This window comes from Pongo abelii, chromosome 19, assembly GCF_028885655.2.
Source record: "Pongo abelii isolate AG06213 chromosome 19, NHGRI_mPonAbe1-v2.0_pri, whole genome shotgun sequence".
NCBI lineage: Eukaryota > Metazoa > Chordata > Mammalia > Primates > Hominidae > Pongo > Pongo abelii.
The window spans coordinates 75,934,372-75,952,676 of record NC_072004.2 but is presented as its reverse complement, the minus strand read 5'-3'; the positions used below and the strand labels follow the sequence as shown (position 1 = coordinate 75,952,676).

The following is an 18,305-nucleotide window of genomic DNA, read 5'->3' as shown; positions in this document are numbered from 1 at the left end:
CCAAAGTGGCAATTCCAGAAGGGCACGCTTCAACTCAAGCTTTCTAACCATCAGACCTAACTAAAAAGGTGGTTCTTACCTTGGATTACCTCTAAGAGCCCACTGAGATATGAGAGTTAAAAAATTACATGCCAGGAAATGGCAAGTATGTTACAGCATGGACAAATGAAAAGTAAGGCATTTACAGGAAAAAAAATCTAAGCTATACTTAAAAGACTCATGCCTTTGAGTCAAAAAAGGAATTTTTGAATAATTATAGAATATTCCCTAAAGACAATGTGATGTTCTATGCAAAAAAAAAAAAAAAAAAGGAAAGAAAGAAAAAGAAAAGGGAGGGAGGGAGGACCAAATCCTATTAGGAAAAAACTGTAAATCAAGGGTGCCCAATCGTTTGGCTTCCCTGAGCCACACTGGAAGAAGAGCTGTCTTGGGCCACACATAAAATACACTAAAGTAACAATAGCTGATGAGCTAAAAAAGAAAATCTAAAAAAAAAATCTCATAATGTTTTAAGAAAGTTTACAGATTTGTGTTGGGCCACATTCAAAGCTGTCCTGGGCCGCATGCGGCCTGTGGGCCACGGGTTGGGCTTGCTGTAAATAGAACATATTTTCTTATCCTTCTACCAAATCACAGTGTAGTTATAACTAAAATGCAGTTCTGAGTAGTTATCATAAATCCAGAAAGGGAAAGCAATGCTGACAAAGATCCAGGAAGGAGGTTTCACTGGAGATTAAATTAAAAAGTCAAGCATCTTCAATTGAGAAACATGAAAGCAAAGGGGCAATGTGATCAAAATCAGAAAACGTATCAATATGGTAAATACTAATTTATTCACCTTTTATGCTTGAAAAGTCTTTCTTTCTATAACAGATAAAAGAAACTTGTGGATTGTGTTACCACAATCTACAAGTTAAAAATAGATTCAAGTGCTTGGATAAATGTATGTATATTAGGTCCATTCAGGTCCTACAGGATAGAAGTGCTATCAGACGTGAGGCCCTAAATTTCTGAAGTTAACATCTTAACAGATAACAATGTTTCACCTGAAAACATCACTTGGTGCCAATTTAGACAGAACAGTTGGTTGGATGGACCCCTGACAGACTCAAGGAGGCTGGTTGGTATAGACTTCCTTCCATTCTTTTACCTCGGTATGTATGTGTGTGTAATATATACATACATATCCGCCCGCCTTGGCCTCCCGAAGTGCTGGGATTACAGGCATGAGCCACCGCACCCGGCCAGAAAAATTCTTTCAAATACTATTCCATGGTTGTAAATGTCCATCCTTAAATATACCATGATTTATTTTCCTATAAATCTTGCTGCTCATTTAGGTTTATTCTCAATTCTCACTAATATGAATAATGTTACAATGAACACCTTTGTTCACGAATCTTTCTATATATCTTAATTTTTCCCCCTTAGGATAAATTCCTAGATGTGCAATTACTGAATTAAACAACGTTTTTAATTTTGCCACTATATGTTGCCAAAATATCTTTCAAAAAAACTAGGCCCAATGCATACTCCACTAGCAGTTTCAGAGATTGTCCCCTCACCACCTTTGGCAGCACAGTCAACTGTAAATCTGATAGGTTAAAAGAGTCTGTCATTTAATCTGCATTCCTTTGATTACTTATGAGAATAAAAATGTTTCTCATATGCTTCTTGGTCATTTGTATTTCCTCCTTATGAACTCTGATCATGTTCTTTGCCAGCAAAACTTTTCTTTCTATTGGCCGACAAACCTTCTGTGGAAAACCAGTTGAAATGGAATCACTTAAATATCAGCAACTGCAGCTCCCCCTGCTGACCGATAAATTACCACCACCATCAAGTGCCCAGTAAAAATAAAACGTGGGCTAGAACCATACGCTTGCCTGTCTTCTGGGCTGCTGCTACAAATACAAATTATACACGGTAATAAAAAAGAAAATACTGTGTATCTAAACTCATACTTAACAGAGCTGTGATGGAGAAGGCAAGGGAGACAAGTGTTTTATTTGTTTTATTTTTTTTTGTTTTTTTTTTTTTTTTTGAGATGGAGTCTCGCTCTGTGGCCCAGGCTGGAGAGCAGTGGCGCGATCTCAGCTCACTGCAAGCTCTGCCTCCCGGGTTCACACCATTCTCCTGCCTCAGCCTCCCGAGTAGCTGGGACTACAGGCACCCAACACCACGCCCGGCTAATTTTTTTTTTTTTTTAGTAGAGACGGGGTTTCACCGTGTTAGCCAGGATGGTCTTGATCTCCTGACCTCGTGATGGGCCCGCCTCGGCCTCCCAAAGTGCTGGGATTACAGGCGTGAGCCACCATGCCCAGCCAAAACGTTTTCTAATGTGCAGGAACTAGGTGGGGTGCAGTGGCTCACACCTGTAATACCAGTACTTTGTGGAGGCCGAGGTGGGTGGATCACTTGAGGTCAGGAGTTCAAGACCAGCCTGGCCAACATGGTGAAACCCTGTCTCTACTAAAAATATAACAATCAGCCGGGTGTGGTGGCACGTGCCTGTAGTCCCAGATACTCAGAAGGCTGAGGAAGGAGGAATGCTTGAACCCGGGAGGTGGAGGTTGCAGTGAGCCAAGACTGTGCCACTGCACTCCAGCCTGGGCAACAGAGTGAGACTCCATCTAAAAAAAAAAACTAATATGCAAGAACTAATGTCACAAACAATTCTAAAAATCAATTCCCTGCCAAATATACTACCTGGCATATATAAATATCACAGGCCTAAATATTCATTTCCCTATACTTTATGTGAAAACATTCTAAATTACCAAATGACACTGGGTGGTCAGCAAACTAGTTCTCTTTTTCCAAAAGCAAAAACAACAAAAACACTTCTGCCCTTTAGCATTCAAAGAAAGATTATTAAAAATCTTAATTCTTGGCAATCCTTATTCCAAAGTTGCTTGCACTTATCAGACTGGGACCAATAGATCCAAAGGGTAAGGCCAAGATTGGCAAATGCATGTGACTCTCAGCTTTTCCACTGATACCCTCCTAAAGACGCATGTCCCAAGTCCAGCAATACAGTCTTTAACACTCATTTACTAAGTGCTATCAAGAGCAAGCAGTGATGGCCGGGTATAGTGGCTCACGCCTGTAATCCCAACACTTTGGGAGGCTGAGGCGGGTGGATCACCTGAGGTCAGGAGTTTGCGACCAGCCTGACCAACATGGTGACACCCTGTCTCTACTAAAAATACAAAAATTAGCTGGGCGTGGTGGCATGCACCTGTAATCCCAGCTACTTGGGAGGCTGAGGCAGGAGAATCACTTCAACCTGGGAGGCGGAGGTTGCAGTGAGCCGAGATTGCGCCACTGCACTCCAGCCTGGACAACAAAGAGCGAAACTCCATCTCAAAAAAAAAAAGAAACAAAAACAGCAAGCAGTGAGGATAAAAGACAAGAGCAAGTCCTCACTGTCAAAGAACCTAGAGACTAGCTGGGTTCAAAGTGGAGCAAACCAGCAATCAGTACAATAGAAGTGCTAGGTCTGCATATGCACACACACATGCACACACACTAACAGTTTCAGAGATTGTCCCCTTACCACCTTTGACAGCACAGTCAACTGCAAATCTGATAGGTAAAAAATAGTATATCATTTAATCTGCATTCCTTTGATTACTTATCAGAATAAAAATGTTTCTCATATGCTTCTTGGTCATTTGTATTTCTTTATGAACTCTGATCACAAAGTGATAATACCTGGGTCCAGAGGAAGCACTCAGTGTCAGCTACTGTTATTACTATTATCACTACTGTTATTTTGTTTTAAGGCTAATCAAGTGAAGCAGTGGGAGTGGAGAAGGAACAAAGAAATCTGTAACTGGCTGTGATCAATTAATAGTAAACACCACTATACTTGGACCAGCCACTACTGTTATTAAAGACTAGGGGGAGTAAGTTTCCAGAACAGGGTAGAGTCCATCTTAAGCAGAGGTAACTGCTTGTGTGAAGACCCAGAGGCAAGGAACAACCGGGTACACAGAAGGAACTGGGCACAAGCAGTCTGTACTACTGCGTACAGGATGCTCAGGAAGAAGTGGAGAGATGATCTGGCAAAACATTTCAACTCTACCTTCAAAGCTAGGAGAGCCATGGTGGAAGAGGGATATGATCATATGCTTGAACATGCATTTTACAAGGATCATGTTGGCAGCGACTTGGAAGAGAGAAAGCAGTCAAGGAGAATGATTACAAGGCAACAGAAGGTCATGCAGCCAAAAGGGCGATGAAGGTCTGGACTCAAAAAGGAGAAGTAGGATGACTAGGAAAACATTATGAGCTAGGATCTCAAGAATGTGGTGACTAGAATGGCGCAAGAAGGAACCCAGAGGCCTCTCAAATCCCTGATTTGAGTGACTGGCTGGGTGACACTACTGCTCACTAAGATATGAAGATAGGAAGAGGTTGGACTGGGGAAGTGGATAAGATCATTTTAAAATGCCCATAGGATGGCCGGATGCAGTGGCTCACGCCTGTAATCCCAGCACTTTGGGAGGCCAAGGCCACAGGATCACTTGAGCTCAGGAGTTCAATATCAGCCTGGGCAACATGGCAAGACCCCATCTCTACTAAAAATATTTAAAAATAGCCAGCTGTGGTAGTGCGCACCTGTAGTCCCAGCTACTCGGGAAGCTGAGGTGGGAGGATTGCTTGAGCCCAGGGGTTAGGAGGCTGGAGGTTGCAGTGATCCAAGTGCCACCGCACTCCAGCCTGAATGACAAAGGGAGACCCTGTCTTAAAAAAAAAAAAAAAAAAAAAAAAAGAGATATGTAGTACTCCTAACATTCAGTACCTCAGAATGTGATCTTAGAGACGGGATCTTCAGACCAGCTGCAGTGGCTCACACCTGCAATCTCAGCACTTTAAGAGGCCGAGGTGGGTGGATCACTTGAGGTCAGGAGTTCGAGACCAGCCTGGCCAATGTGGTGAAACCCCATCTCTACCAAAAATGTAAAAATTAGCTAGGCATGGTGGCGAGCACCTGTAACTCCAGCTACTTGGAAGGCTAAGGCAGAAGAATCACTTGAACCTAGGAGGAGGAGGTTGCAGTGAGCTGAGATCCCCCACTGCACTCCAGCCTGGGCAACAAAGAGAGACTCCGAAAAAAAAAAAAAAGAGATAGGATCTTCAAAGAGGTCATAAAGTTAAAATGAGGTCATCAGGGAGGACTCTAATCCCAATATGACTTGTCCTTATAAAAAAGGGGAAATTGTGGACACAAAGAAATACACACAGGGAGGCTGGGCACAGTGGCTCACGCCTGTAATCCCAGCACTTTGGGAGGCTGAGGTGGGCAGATCACTTAAGGTCAGGAGTTTGAGACCAGCCTGGGCAACAAGGTGCAGCCCTGTCTCTACAAAAAATACAAAATTTAGGCTGGGTGCTGTGGCTCATGCCTGTAATCCCAGCATTTTGGGAGGCCGAAGCAGGCAGATCACCTGAGGTCAGGAGTTCAAGACCGGCCTGGGCAACATGGTGAAACCCTGTTTCTACAAAAAATCCAAAAAATTACCTGGGCATGGTGACACGTGCCTGTAATCCCAGCTGCTTAGGAGGCTAAGGAAGGAGAATCACCTGAACCTGAGAGGCAGAGGTTGCAGTGAACTGATATTATGCCACTGCACTCCAGCCTGGGCAACAGAGCAAGACTCTGTCTAAAAAAACAAAAGAAATACACACAGGGAGAACTCTACATAAGGGCTGGAGTTATGCTGCCAACAGAAGCTAGAAGAGAGGCTTGAAACAGATCCTGTCCCAGTTGCTTCAGAGAAAGCATGCCTCTGCCCTTAGATTTCTAGCCTCCAGAACAGTGAGACAATAAATTTCTGTTATTTAAGCCACTCAGCATATGTCACTCTGTGGCAGCAGCCTTAGCAAACAGATGTCATAAGAAAATTCGCAGCTCAGGTTTACTAAGTACCTACCAGGTGCTGTTCTAAACACTCTGCATCAATAAACTCATTTAATCCTTATAAAGTCCACTCTAGGATCTAGGTACTATCATTATACCCTTTTTACGGTGTGGACGCCGAGGTTCTAAGAGGTTAATGAGCTTACCCAATATCACATAGCCAGAGCCCTCTCTCTCACCACTAGGCTATGAGGAACTATTATTAATAGTAATTACAATAAGAGCTGGCGTGGTGGCTCATGCCTGTAATCCCAGCACTTTGGGAGGCCAAGGCGGGTGGATCACCTGAGGCCAGGAGTTTGAGACCAGCCTGGCCAACATGGTGAAACCCCGTCTCTACTAAAAATAGAAAAATAAGCCGGGCATGCTGGCATGCGCCTGTAATCCCAGCTACTTGAGAGGCTGAGGCAGGAGAATTGCTTGAACTCGGGAGACGCAGGTTGCAGTGAGCCGAGATCGTGCCACTGAACTCCAGCCTGGGCGACACAGCAAGACTCCGTCTCAAAAAAAAAAAAAATTAGTAATTACGATAAGAACAGTAGTAGTTCACTGAGCCAAACACTGCCCTATGTCCTTTACAGATATAATACAAAAGTCCTCTGAAGTAAGTGTTATTATTTCCAGTATGAAGGAAGAACCTGAATCTCAGAGAGATTAAGAAAATCGCCCAAAGTCACACGGTTAAGAGTGCTGAGATTAGGCCGGGCACGGTGGCTCATGCCTGTAATCCCAGCACTTTGGGAGGCCGAGGCGGGTGGATCACCTGAGGTCAGGAGTTTAAGACCAGCCTGGCCAAGCTGGTGAAACCCCATCTCTACTAAAAATAAAAAAAAAAATTAGCTGGCCATGGTGACAGGCGCCTGTAATCCCAGCTACTTGGGAGGCTGAGGCAGGAGAATCACTTGAACCCAGGAAGTTGAGGCTGCAGTGAGCCAAGATCACCTGGACAACAAAGCGAGACTCTGTATCATAAAAAAAAAAAAAAAAAGGAAGAATGCTGAGATTATATCTAATTGCTAACCTAAGGGGATATACAATGAAAACCTTTTTCACTAAAACTTTAAGAACAAGTTAATTTTTTTTTTCTTTAATAAGACAAGAGACAAGGTCTGGCTCTATCACCCAGGCTGGACTGCAGGGGCGCAATCACAGTTCACTGCAACCTCCACCTCCCAGGCTCGAGCCATCCTCCCACCTCAGCCTCTCAAGTAGCTGCGACTACGGGTGCACACCACCATGCCTGGCTAATTTTCTTCTGTATTTTTAGTAGAGATGGGGTTTTGCCATGTTGCCCAGGCTGTTCTCAAACTCGTGTGCTCCAGCGATCTGCCTATTCAGCCTCCTAAAGTGCTAGGATTACAGGCGTGAGCCATCGTGCCTGGCCAAGTTAAATTTTTTAATGCCCGACTTTGCAGTTCAATACTAGAAATATACATCTATAAATTAAAAATTCTTGAAGATCCCAAGAGAACACATGTCCTAGATTATGGGCCCTTTTGCATGTGTATCCCCTCAACCACTGTTCAAGAACTATTCTCTCGGCTGGGCAAGGTGGCTCACGCCTGTAATCCCAGTACTTTGGGAGGCCAAGGTGGGCAGATCACAAGGTCAGGAGATCGAGACCATCCTGGCTGACACGGTGAAACCCCGTCTCTACTAAAAATGCAAAAAATTAGCCAGGTGTGGTGGCGTTTGCCTGTGGTCCCAGCTACTCGGGAGGCTGAGGCAGGAGAATGGCATGAACACAGGAGGCGCACTTTGCAGTGAGCCGAGATTGCGCCACTGCACTCCAGCCTAGGCGACAGAGCGAGACTCCGTCTCAAAAAAAAAAAAAAAAACTATTCTCAGTTAGAACCCTTGCCATTTCTCTGACTTCCAGACACAGAAAGAGAAGAAAAGAAGGATTGAGATGCTGTTCTTTAAAATTTTTTTTTTTTTTGAGACGGAATCTCCCTCTGTCACCCAGGCTGGAGTGCAGTGGCGCGATCTCGGCTCACTGCAAGCTCCGCCTTCCGGGTTCACACCATTCTCCTGCCTCAGCCTCCCAAGTAGCTGGGACCATAGGCGCCTGCCACCATGCCCAGCTATTTTTTTGTATTTTTAGTAGAGACGGGGTTTCACCGTGTTAGCCAGGATGGTCTCGATCTCCTGACCTCGTGATCCGCCCACCTCGGCCTCCCAAAGTGCTGGGATTACAGGCGTGAGCCACTGCACCCGGCTAAAATTTTCAATTTTCTATTTAATTTTTAAAATCTGATACAAACATCAGAAAGTATAAAAAGATATAATGCAATGTGAAGTCTCCTTCCTACTCTGTCCTCTACCTGAACAATTCCTAGACCTAACAGGTAACCAATGCAACCATTTTCTTATTTATTCTTCTAAAGGTGTTGTTGTTGTTGTTGTTGTTGTTGTTTGAGACACAGTCTCGCTCTGTCGGTCAGGCTGGAGTGCAGTGGCATGATCTTGGCTTACTGCAAGCTCCGTCTCCCGGGCTCAAGCAATTCTCCTGCCTCAGCCTCCTGAGTAGCTGGGATTACAGGTGTGTGCCACCACGCCCCAGCTAGTTTTTATATTTTCAGTAGAGGCGGGGTTTCACCATATTGGCCAGGCTGGTCTCAAACTCCTGACCTCAGGTAATCCACCCACCTTGGCCTCCCAAAGTCCTGGGATTACACATGTAAGCCACCGCGCCCAGCCCTGAAGATCTTTTTTTTTTTTTTTTTTTTTTTGCATACATACACCAATGCAAATTATCTTTTTCTCCTGTTTTTTTTTTTTCCAAAAAACACAAAGGTATCAAATCATACATACTGTTCTGTATCTTGCTTTCATCACTTAACTGTCTGCCTTGCAGATCTTTCTATATCATATTAAATTATGTTTTCTCTCGTTTTGCTTGTCAAGAACAGTTTTTACTTGATTTCACCATAGTTCAGTCTAGCACACAAGGCATCCAGCAGCCCTAAGAACTACCTGAGACAACTGATGATGGCTCTATGCTACACACTAAAGACCCTGTATCTTTTCTCTCCTCCTCATCTTCATTTCACTCTTTTCTCCAACTCACTCAATTCTCCTTCCTTTCCCTATTCCTCTCCCATCTCACCCACTCCTTAGCCCTAACCCTGACAACTAGACCCTAGTAACATCACTGACATTGCTTAGTCGTGGCTAGAAATATTCAGGCTTTAAAAAGGTACAGACGCCTAACATAGAGAAAAAGGGATAAATAATAATTTCCATGAGAACTTCTAATTAACGAGAGTGCCTTAAATTGAGGAGTTTTGGTTTGGAGTTATTCTTCCTTGTTACTTGCCTCCTCTGGCATTTTCATTTGTGAAGACTGAGTGAGTGTGACGCTATTTTCTATATGCATGGAAACAAGCACATACTCAGTCTAACATTTAAGCAATGCCTGACAGAACGACAGAGTTCATTCTACAATAAGATAATTGGAAACAAAATATAAGAGCTATATAAAATAAACATTTGGGCTCCAAAATATGCACTTTAATTAACCTATCATTTCTTTTTACTTAAATTAAGTAGCTCCAATCTGAAACTACATCTTAGAAATGTTTTAAGGATATTCACCAATGAAAAAGAGAATAAAGATCCCTCTCCCCGCTTTTATTTTCCAGCCCACAAACTCAATGCTATCCTCCCCGTAGAAAGGACCTTTTTTTCTGACCAGACGAACGCTGTAATTTTTAAGGTTTCTTAGTAATAAAAATAGGAAGAAAATATTACCCCCAAAAATTGGTTTACACTTAGAAGATGTTTCCCACTGAGCAAAGGATTGGTAAGGAACATAAAATTAAGGCAGCCACCTAACTGCATTCTTAAGTAGTAACAGGTGGTAACTCACAGTATGGAGCTGATTTCCTTTCTCTATTCCTGCCATGCCAGAGACCTCTAGTAGAACTTCTGAGGTTACTGTATTACAACCCAGGTTCAGAGAGATTTAGAGGTAAAACCTTAAACACTGGAAATATCTTTAAAAGTAGGGCTTTGTGTACCAAATACATTCGTTAAAACCTAGGAAACTATAAAATCAAATCCAATATATTGATCTCAATCCCCTTGCCTGCTTCCTAAAGAGGACAGAGGCCACCAACACTGGTGCTCAACACTTGCTAAGTCGAAACACTCTTACACAGGTCCTCCGATTCTTAACGGGTTCAGAACTTCTGGTTGCATTCCCCATGCAACCCCTCCAACTCTACAGGGAGAATGCTGGAAAAATTGTGTCACTTTGGCTTCCTGTATATTAATATAAGCACTCTTATCCAGCAATAGCAGCTGAAACATAAATGAAGATGAGAACTCAGTCTACATGACCTAAGATTTCCCACAAGTCCAGATATTTAGGTTACACACACTGCATTATTGCCTGATTTCTCCTCTGCATCAATCTGGAAGTCCACAGAGCAGATTAGCACACAATAGTCTTAACTAAGCTAGTATCCAACTCTGAAGAAAGGCGAGCTGGTGGAGGGTTTCCAAGACTCCTTATCCTCTGTCCTTCCTCCCATCCCCTCCTTACGTCTTTTCTGTTTGTTTTTATTTTTTTAATGTATTTTTAGTCACAAGAAAATCAAAGAAGCCACCTACTTAAGTCTTAAGCTCTGCCCTTTGCTTAGTCCTAATGGAGAGTTCTTTGGCCATCTATGTACAAGAGATTAGAGGAGCCAAAGAGACTGGAGAACCGCATCAATGGGAGCTTTTTCATCTAAAGGTCATCTGTCCACACTGTCCAAATGAGGTTTACCCTGTGAAATAAAACTTGGTGTAAGTACTACCTGCTGAGAAAAATAGTATGAAATGTCACACAAAGGACTGGGGTGCAGCAGGAGGACTCTGAAAGAGTCATACATGTAAACCAGCAGGTCTTAGAATGGCCTAATATACTATATGAAGTTTCAGAGTAAACAAATGGTTAATGACACATCTTTTGTAACACATGAATCAGCTACTGATTTGCAAGAGTGGGACACACCCTAGTACCTATGACTCTAAAGTACCTGTTTGAAAAGTGGACCTAGATGTTTGAATTGCCAACCCATCCTAAGATTGGAACATAATTTTACAACTATGTAAGTTGCCATAATTTAAAGTTAAAAAGATCACTGCCTTTCATTATAATGGAAGTTAATTTGAGAACTTCATTAAAACGTTCACACCGATAATCAAAGAACAGTAGCAATACAAAGTAAGATATAGCCAATCAATCCTAGGAAGCAAACACAAGAGGCAAGAGAAATGGCAGGTAAAGGAAGTGAAGAATAGCAAATTCAAAAATTACAATATTCCCAATTCTAAAGAAAAATGAATGAGGCTGGTAATGAAAAAATAACACATCTTACCTTAAGAGGCATCCAAGTAGCATTCATAGTGTCAGGATATAAAGACAATACTCAGAAATGAGCAAGAAGTCTTAGTAATTCCCTCGGTTACCAAGTATAAGCAGGTAGGAAAACCTTTTGTTTCGAAAAGGTATCTGAAAGAGAGGATTTTCATTTAGACTAAAAAATAATCAAGACAATGCAAATAGTTTAAGCTACCTGGGCAGGGATTTTGAAGTACTATTTGCCTCATCGCACTAAAAAAGTATAGAAAATACAGTCCCCTTTAGAAAAGGGCAAATGTGTGTCTCCATATATATGTATAGAAACATACTTTACATAAAAAGAGAAATAAATATGTAACACGTATTTTAGATAATGTAAAATTGCTTATCAAACAATTAGCCAAAATCCCAGAGAGAATAAAGTAATTTTCCAGGGTACTTCATAAACACTAAACGTGATTTGTTAACTAACCGTCTAAAAAAAGACCCTGGCCACATTTAATTATATTTAGTAAAGTAAAACCTCTCTAATCATCCCGACTGTCCCAAGATTATGCTTAAGTTTCAGAGTCAATTCCACATGAAAAGTAAAACCTATTCTTGACTGAAGTACTAGAAACAAATAAAAGACCCTTCTTCCCCAGAGATCGTTCAAAGCAGACGGAGCAACTTAATTTTGAGGGTGGGAGGGAGGTAAATTTGCCTGGAGGCAGGAGGATGGACTAAATGACCTCTGGTAGGATCCTCGTTCAAGTCCTGGGCCTGTATACAATTCCAGCTTAACCAGTTACTGCTTCGCTTAAAATGGAGGCTTGCCCGCGTAGGGACAAAAATAACAGCACCCACTTCGTTAAAAATAAATGTCGAAAAGTACCCCGTTTTAAATAAAAATAAAAAATAAACACCTCAGGAGTGGATGTGTTCTTGCTATGCGTTTGTCACTGAGGCTTCGAAGACTTGGCATCACTTTCCTTACCGCTCACCGGATTTTGGGGGAGGAGCGGGGGGCGGCAGTTTGACTCTTGACCCAAGTCTCAGGCGGGCTTCAGAGCCCCACAGGGGCCCCCAACTCCAGAGCCAGAGACAGCGGAGAGGCGAGAGCCCGAGATCGCACCTCCCCCCACCGCGGACCCCAGTCCCAAACCTACCCCTCACCTCCCCGCAGTGGGGCGCCTCCTTCTGCCCCATTCCCATTGTTAGGGAGGGGAGAGCGCGGGGTGGGCTCAGGGCAGAGGCGCCCGTGGCCGTTGCCCGGCTCGCTTCAGGAGGGGCGGCCCGCGGGATGCGGCTTCCCTTCCTCTCCGCGTCGGTCCGTCCCACCTCGGCTCGGCCTGGCGCCCCGAGCTCCGCTCCGCGCCCCCGGCCGCGGCCCCGGCCCGCCCCCCGGGCAACCAGGCCCCCAGACCACTCGGCCGGCAGCCCGCGGCCCAGGCCTACGAGTGGGCGCTGGGCGGGGGTCCCCGTGCCCCACACACGCGTCCCCTCTCCCCCAGCCCCGCCGCTTCCAGGGCCCTCGGCGGCGCCCGCTCCCCGGGCCCCGCGGCCACCCGCCTCCCAGCCGGGCCGCTCCCTCGAGCTCGTCGGGTCGGGGACGCCACCTCTACCTCACCATCACCCTTGCCCACTCCTGCCCCCACCCCCAGGGGCACCAGTGCCAAAGGCAGCTCCCCCAGCCCCGGACCTACCTGCACGGTTCAACCAAGCCTAGAAGTGGGGGCGGGGAATCTTCCGCCCTCCTATGGCGCTCATTGGCCCTTCAGGGGCATATCGTGAGCGCCATTGGCTGAGCGATGGTGTCCGTCAGAGCGATGGGGCGGGACAGAAGGGGGAGAGGGATGCTGGTGCCTTGGCGTCTCTGTCTCTGTGTATCTCGCTGTCTCTGTCTCTGTCTCGGCCCTTGGAAACGAGAGGCTTTTGGATGAGAGGACTAGAAGGGGGCCTGAGGTGGGAGGAATAGGAATAGGAATCCTGACAGAGCGTCACGCCAGTTGGCCACTCTGAACCCCCTACCTAAGTCGCCTTTAGGTTCTCTTCTCCATCACCCCCAACCCCTGCCCCTCACCCCTCGAGGTTCCTTCATCCAGGAAGCGACGTGATGAAAACTCCAGGCCGGAAGGCCATAGGGAGAGATGTTATATATGTATATAAAATATACATATATAAATATTTATGTATAAACTCAACCAGATATCAGTTCACTAGGGCCTGGAAAGGAAAGGGCACACATCTCAGACAGGGAAGGACTTGGGATAGAGCTGGTAGAAGAAGGAATCAAAATCACTCTAAGAGCTGGCAACAGTGGTTACCTCCTGGGAGAGGAACTGAGTGCCTAGGGAACCGGTGGGCGGAAGACTTACACATCTCGGCATATCCTTTGTATCCATTGATTTTTGCACCATTCATCAAGATTCCAATTTAAAGAAAATGATTTAAATGTTTAAATAAGGTCGCAAAACCAGGGGACAGACAAGATAATTGGGCAGGAAAATTGGTGCAACATGCAGATTTGGGGAGGAATCTTAGCTTTTAATATGTTCAGTTCCTGGTAACAGGGTTTTGTAAAACCCAGTGAAGGTGTCCCAGAGGCAGCTGAAGGTATGGAACCTGAGAGAGGGTAGACAATCAGGACTAGAGAAGATGCAGGGTCCTCTGCCTAAAGATAGTGATCTATGACATGCTAAAGGATAAACTCCCAAAGAAGGGTAATAAGACACCCACAGTAAAAGGTAGGAGGACGAAAAAGAAGGTCAGTGAAGTAAAAGAAACAATATTAAAGAGGCGTGAAAATTAAGGGAGCAAGGGTCTGTGGAAAATAGAATAATACAATTATGAGAGAGGCTGGGCACGGTGGCTCACGCCTGTAATCCCAGCACTTTGGGAGGCCAAGGCGGGTGGATCACCTGAGGTCAGGAGTTCGAGACCAGCCTGCGCAGCATGGTGAAACCCGATCTCTAATAGAAATGCAAAAAAAATTAGCCAAACGTGGTGGCGCGCCTCTGTAATCCCAGCTACTGGAAAGGCTGAGGTGAGAGAATTGCTTGAACCGGGAGGCGGAGGCTGCAGTGAACCAAGATCGCGCCACTGCACTCCAGCCTGGGCGACAGAGCGAGACCCTGTTTCAAAAAAAAAAAAAAACTATGAGAGCCTCATAGATCTTACCTCTTTAGGCTCTGGTAACCATGGGACAATAAGAATGAAAGCCAAGGCCGGGCACGGTGGCTCACGCCTGTAATCCCAGCATTTTGGGAGGCCAAGGCGGGCGGATCATGAGGTCAGGAGATCAAGACCATCCTGGCCAACATGGTGAAACCACAGGCATGGTGGCGCGTGCCTGTAATCCCAGCTACTCGGGAGGCTGAGGCAGGAGAATTGCTTGAACCAGGGAGTCAGAGGTTCCAGTGAGCCGATATCACGCCACTGCACTCCAGCCTGGACAACAGAGTGAGACTCCGACTCAAAAAAAAAAAACCTTTATCAATTAAGAATCTTTTTTCTGAGTTTATTAATTCTATTTAAATCAACCCCAGAAAACACCTTCAACACAGCCTCTCATTTCATATCTGTAAAATGGGGCAAAAAAATAGTTCCTACCCCTTAGAGTTGTTGTGAAGATTAAATTAGTGAATACATATGATGGATTTTTTTTTCTTTTTTCTTTTTTTTGAGACAGAGTCTCGCTTTGTTGCCCAGGCTGGAGTGCAGTGGCACGATCTCGGCTCCCGAGTTCATGCCATTCTCCTGCCTCAGCCTCCCAAGTAGCTGGGACTATAGGCGCCTGCCATTGTGCCCGGCTAATTTTTTATATTTTTGGTAGATACGGGGTTTCACCATGTTAACCAGGATGGTCTCGATCTCCTGACCTCGTGATCCGCCCGACTCGGCCTCCCGAAGTGCTGGGATTACAGGCCTGAGCCATGGCGCCTGGCCCGTATGATGGATTTTTTTAAGAGCCTGACTGGCTGGGTGAGGTGGCTCATGACTGTAATCGCAGCACTTTGAGAGGCTGAGGCAGGTGAATCACTTGAAGCCAGGAGTTCAAGACCAGCCTGGGCAACATGGCAAGACCTTGTCTCTACAAAAACACACACAAAAAAATTAGCTGGGCATGATGGTGCATGCCTGTAGTCCCAGCTACTCAGGAGACTGAGGTGAGGGTCACTTGAGCCTGGGAGGCAGAGGTTGCAGTAAGCCGAGATCTCACCACTGCATTTCAGCCTGTGTGACAGTATAAGAACCTGTCAAAACAAACAAACAAAAGACAAAACAAAACAACAACAACAACAAAAAAATGCACGAAAAAAACCACATAAGCTCCTTGAGGGCAGAAACTGTCCCCTAGTCTTCTATATTTTATTTCACACAATGTACAGAAGACTAAATGAATAATTGTTAGCCGGTTTTTTTTTAAAGGCGATAAGATCAGTTACAATGTCTTTTTCCTCAGTCAATCACATAGGTATCGAAAATGACATTCCAAAGTAAGGACAGGAGTTTAATCCTAAACTACAGTATCTAAAGTAAATTTGAACTTTCCTTATTTTTTAAAAATTTTGGCCGGGCGCAGTGGCTCACACCTGTAATCCCAGCACTTTGGGAGGCTGAGGCGGGCAGATCACAAGGTCAAGAGATCGAGACCATATTTGCCAGCATGGTGAAACCCCATCTCCACTAAAAATACAAAAATTAGCTGGGCGTGGTGGTACGGACCTGTAGTCCTAGCTACTCGGGAGGCTGAGGCAGGAGAATCGCTTGAACCGGGGAGGCAGAGATTGCAGTGAGCCGAGATCACGCCACTCCAGACTGGCGACAGACTGTCTCAAAAAAAAAAAAAAAGAAAGAAAGAAAGAAAGAAAAAAGAAAAGAAAAAAATTCCATACATAGAATTCTGTGTGGCATTTTAGAGAAAATTATGGTGACTAGAGACACCAGGTGAATTTTTTTTTTTTTTTTTTTTTTTTGATGACACAACCCCAGGAAATCCTGTGAACATGTGTCCCTTGACCAGGTGAATTTCAGGAGCTTGCACCAGTCCCAGGTTAGCTGGCACCAGGTTGGCCCTAGTTTGAGTGCCTTCCACATACCAGGTACTGTGCTGGAGAAGTAACATCAAAAAGGAAAATCAAATTTCATCTTCAACAAGTAATCACAATACACTGTGATGAGAGTTAGGGTGACGGAGGTTCAGGTTACCATGGGCTTATATTGGGAGAGCAAATTCTGTCTTCAAGTCTTTTTGTTTCAACGTAGCGTTTAGATCTTGTGGGCTGGGCATGGTGGGTGGCTCAAGCCTGAAATCCCAGCACTTTGGGAGGGTGAAGTGGGCAGACTGCTTGAGCCCAGGAGTTGCAGATTAGCCTGGCAACATGGCGAAAGCCCGTCTCTACAAAAAATACAAAAGTCAGCCAGGCATAGTGTTGCCTGCCTGTAGTTTCAGCTACTTGGGAGGCTGAGGTAGGAGGATAGCTTGACCCCAGGAGTTCAAGGCTGCAGTGAGCCGCCATCGAGCCACTTTACTTCAGCCTGGGCCACAGAATAAGACCCTGTCTGAAAAAAAAAAAAAATCTTGTGATATAATAACAGCTTGTGCACCCTTCGATAGCTCAGCTGGTAGAGCAGAGGGCTGTAGACTGCATAGATAATAATAACAGTTTGTGTTTTTGAGTCAAAGATGATACCCCAGAATCATTATAAAAAATAATGCTTGATCCATTCACCTGTGCCTATGACTGTGAGCCACATTGTGACCAATCTGTGAGCAACATGGGTGAGAATGCAGTTTGGGGCCATGGAACTCACTTAACAGGAAGTTCCAAGGCTGGGCGCGGTGGCTCACGCCTGTAATCCCAGCACTTTGGGAGGCCGAGGCCAGCGGATCACGAGGTCAGGATATCGAGACCATCCTGGCTAACATGGTGAAACCCCGTCTCTACTAAAAATACAAAAAATTAGCCGGGCGTGGTGGCGGGCGCCTGTTGTCCCAGCTACTCGGGAGGCTGAGCCAGGAGAATGGCGTGAACCCGGGAGGCAGAGCTTGCAGTGAGCTGAGACCATGCCACTGCACTCCAACCTGGGCGACAGAGCGAGACTCTGTCTCAAAAAAAAAAAAAAAGCCAGAAGTTCCAACAGCAGTGGATTTACCATGTTGCAGCTGTAGGATCTTGGACAAATATTTAATGACCTCTGTCTCTCAGTTCTCTCAATAATAAAACATCCCTCCCAGAGTTGCTGTAAAGGTTAACATAGGGGGAGTCTTGCAAATAGTAGGTGCTAAGATCCTGTCTTGAAAAAAGAAAAAAAAAAAATATATATATATATATATGAAGAGATGAGATCTTAAATTGTACAGACTGTCCCCATACCCATTCATTTGCATTTCTTTTCCTTTACAATAATACATATCTATGATTTCCTTTCATTCCCACTGTCATCAATTTAGTTAGATTACTCGGCAGAGATCACCAGTGGGGCTAGAGTAAAATGAAAATAAATATACATTGACTCTAGGTATTCCTAAGTAATAGCACAGTTGACTGTGTTCTCCCTCATAAATCCTGGTAGCTGAATGTTGCCTGCTTTTAGCAGTTATGTTTCTGCTCATCTCACCCTCAATGTTCATTAAGAAAATAGTTATTGAACGGCCTGTAATAGATTACAGGCGTGAGCCACCGCACCCAGCCTCGGCTATCATATTTCTAATTTATAATAGTTTTTCTTGTTTTCTTATTGTTCATTTTTTATAGCATCCTGTTCTTATATTATGGATATATATCTTCAGGTCTCGCTGAAGAAATAAAGAGATGTATGTGTATATGTGTGTATGTATTATCTCTATTTTTATTTTTTGAGATAGAATCTTACTCTGTCGCCCAGGCTGGAGTGCAGTGGCGCTTTTGGGAGGCTGAGGTGGAAGGATCACTTAAGGCCAATATTTGGAGACCAGCCAGGGCAACATAACAAGACCCCCATCTCTACAAAAAATTAAAAATTAGCTGGCCATGGTGGTGAGTGCCTGTAGTCTCAGCT

At 44.6% G+C, this 18,305-nt stretch overlaps 1 protein-coding gene across 8 annotated transcripts in view; it reads right to left on the bottom strand.

Annotated features, from left to right (window-relative positions):
- KANSL1 (KAT8 regulatory NSL complex subunit 1) overlaps positions 1-13,050 on the bottom strand; it is a 192,942-nt gene extending 179,892 nt beyond the window's left edge. For 6 of the 8 annotated variants that reach the window (XM_024234493.3, XM_024234494.3, XM_054537158.2 and 3 more), the window contains exons 1-2: positions 12,968-13,049; positions 11,299-11,432 (exon numbers count right to left, since the gene is read on the bottom strand). The gene's annotated coding sequence lies outside the window, so the exon portion shown is untranslated. Of the gene's footprint in view, positions 1-11,298; positions 11,433-12,187; positions 12,619-12,967 lie in introns of those variants that run through there. The other 2 variants (XM_063718844.1, XM_054537149.2) reach the window with 2 other exon arrangements.
- Positions 13,051-18,305: the final 5,255 nt, after the last annotated feature.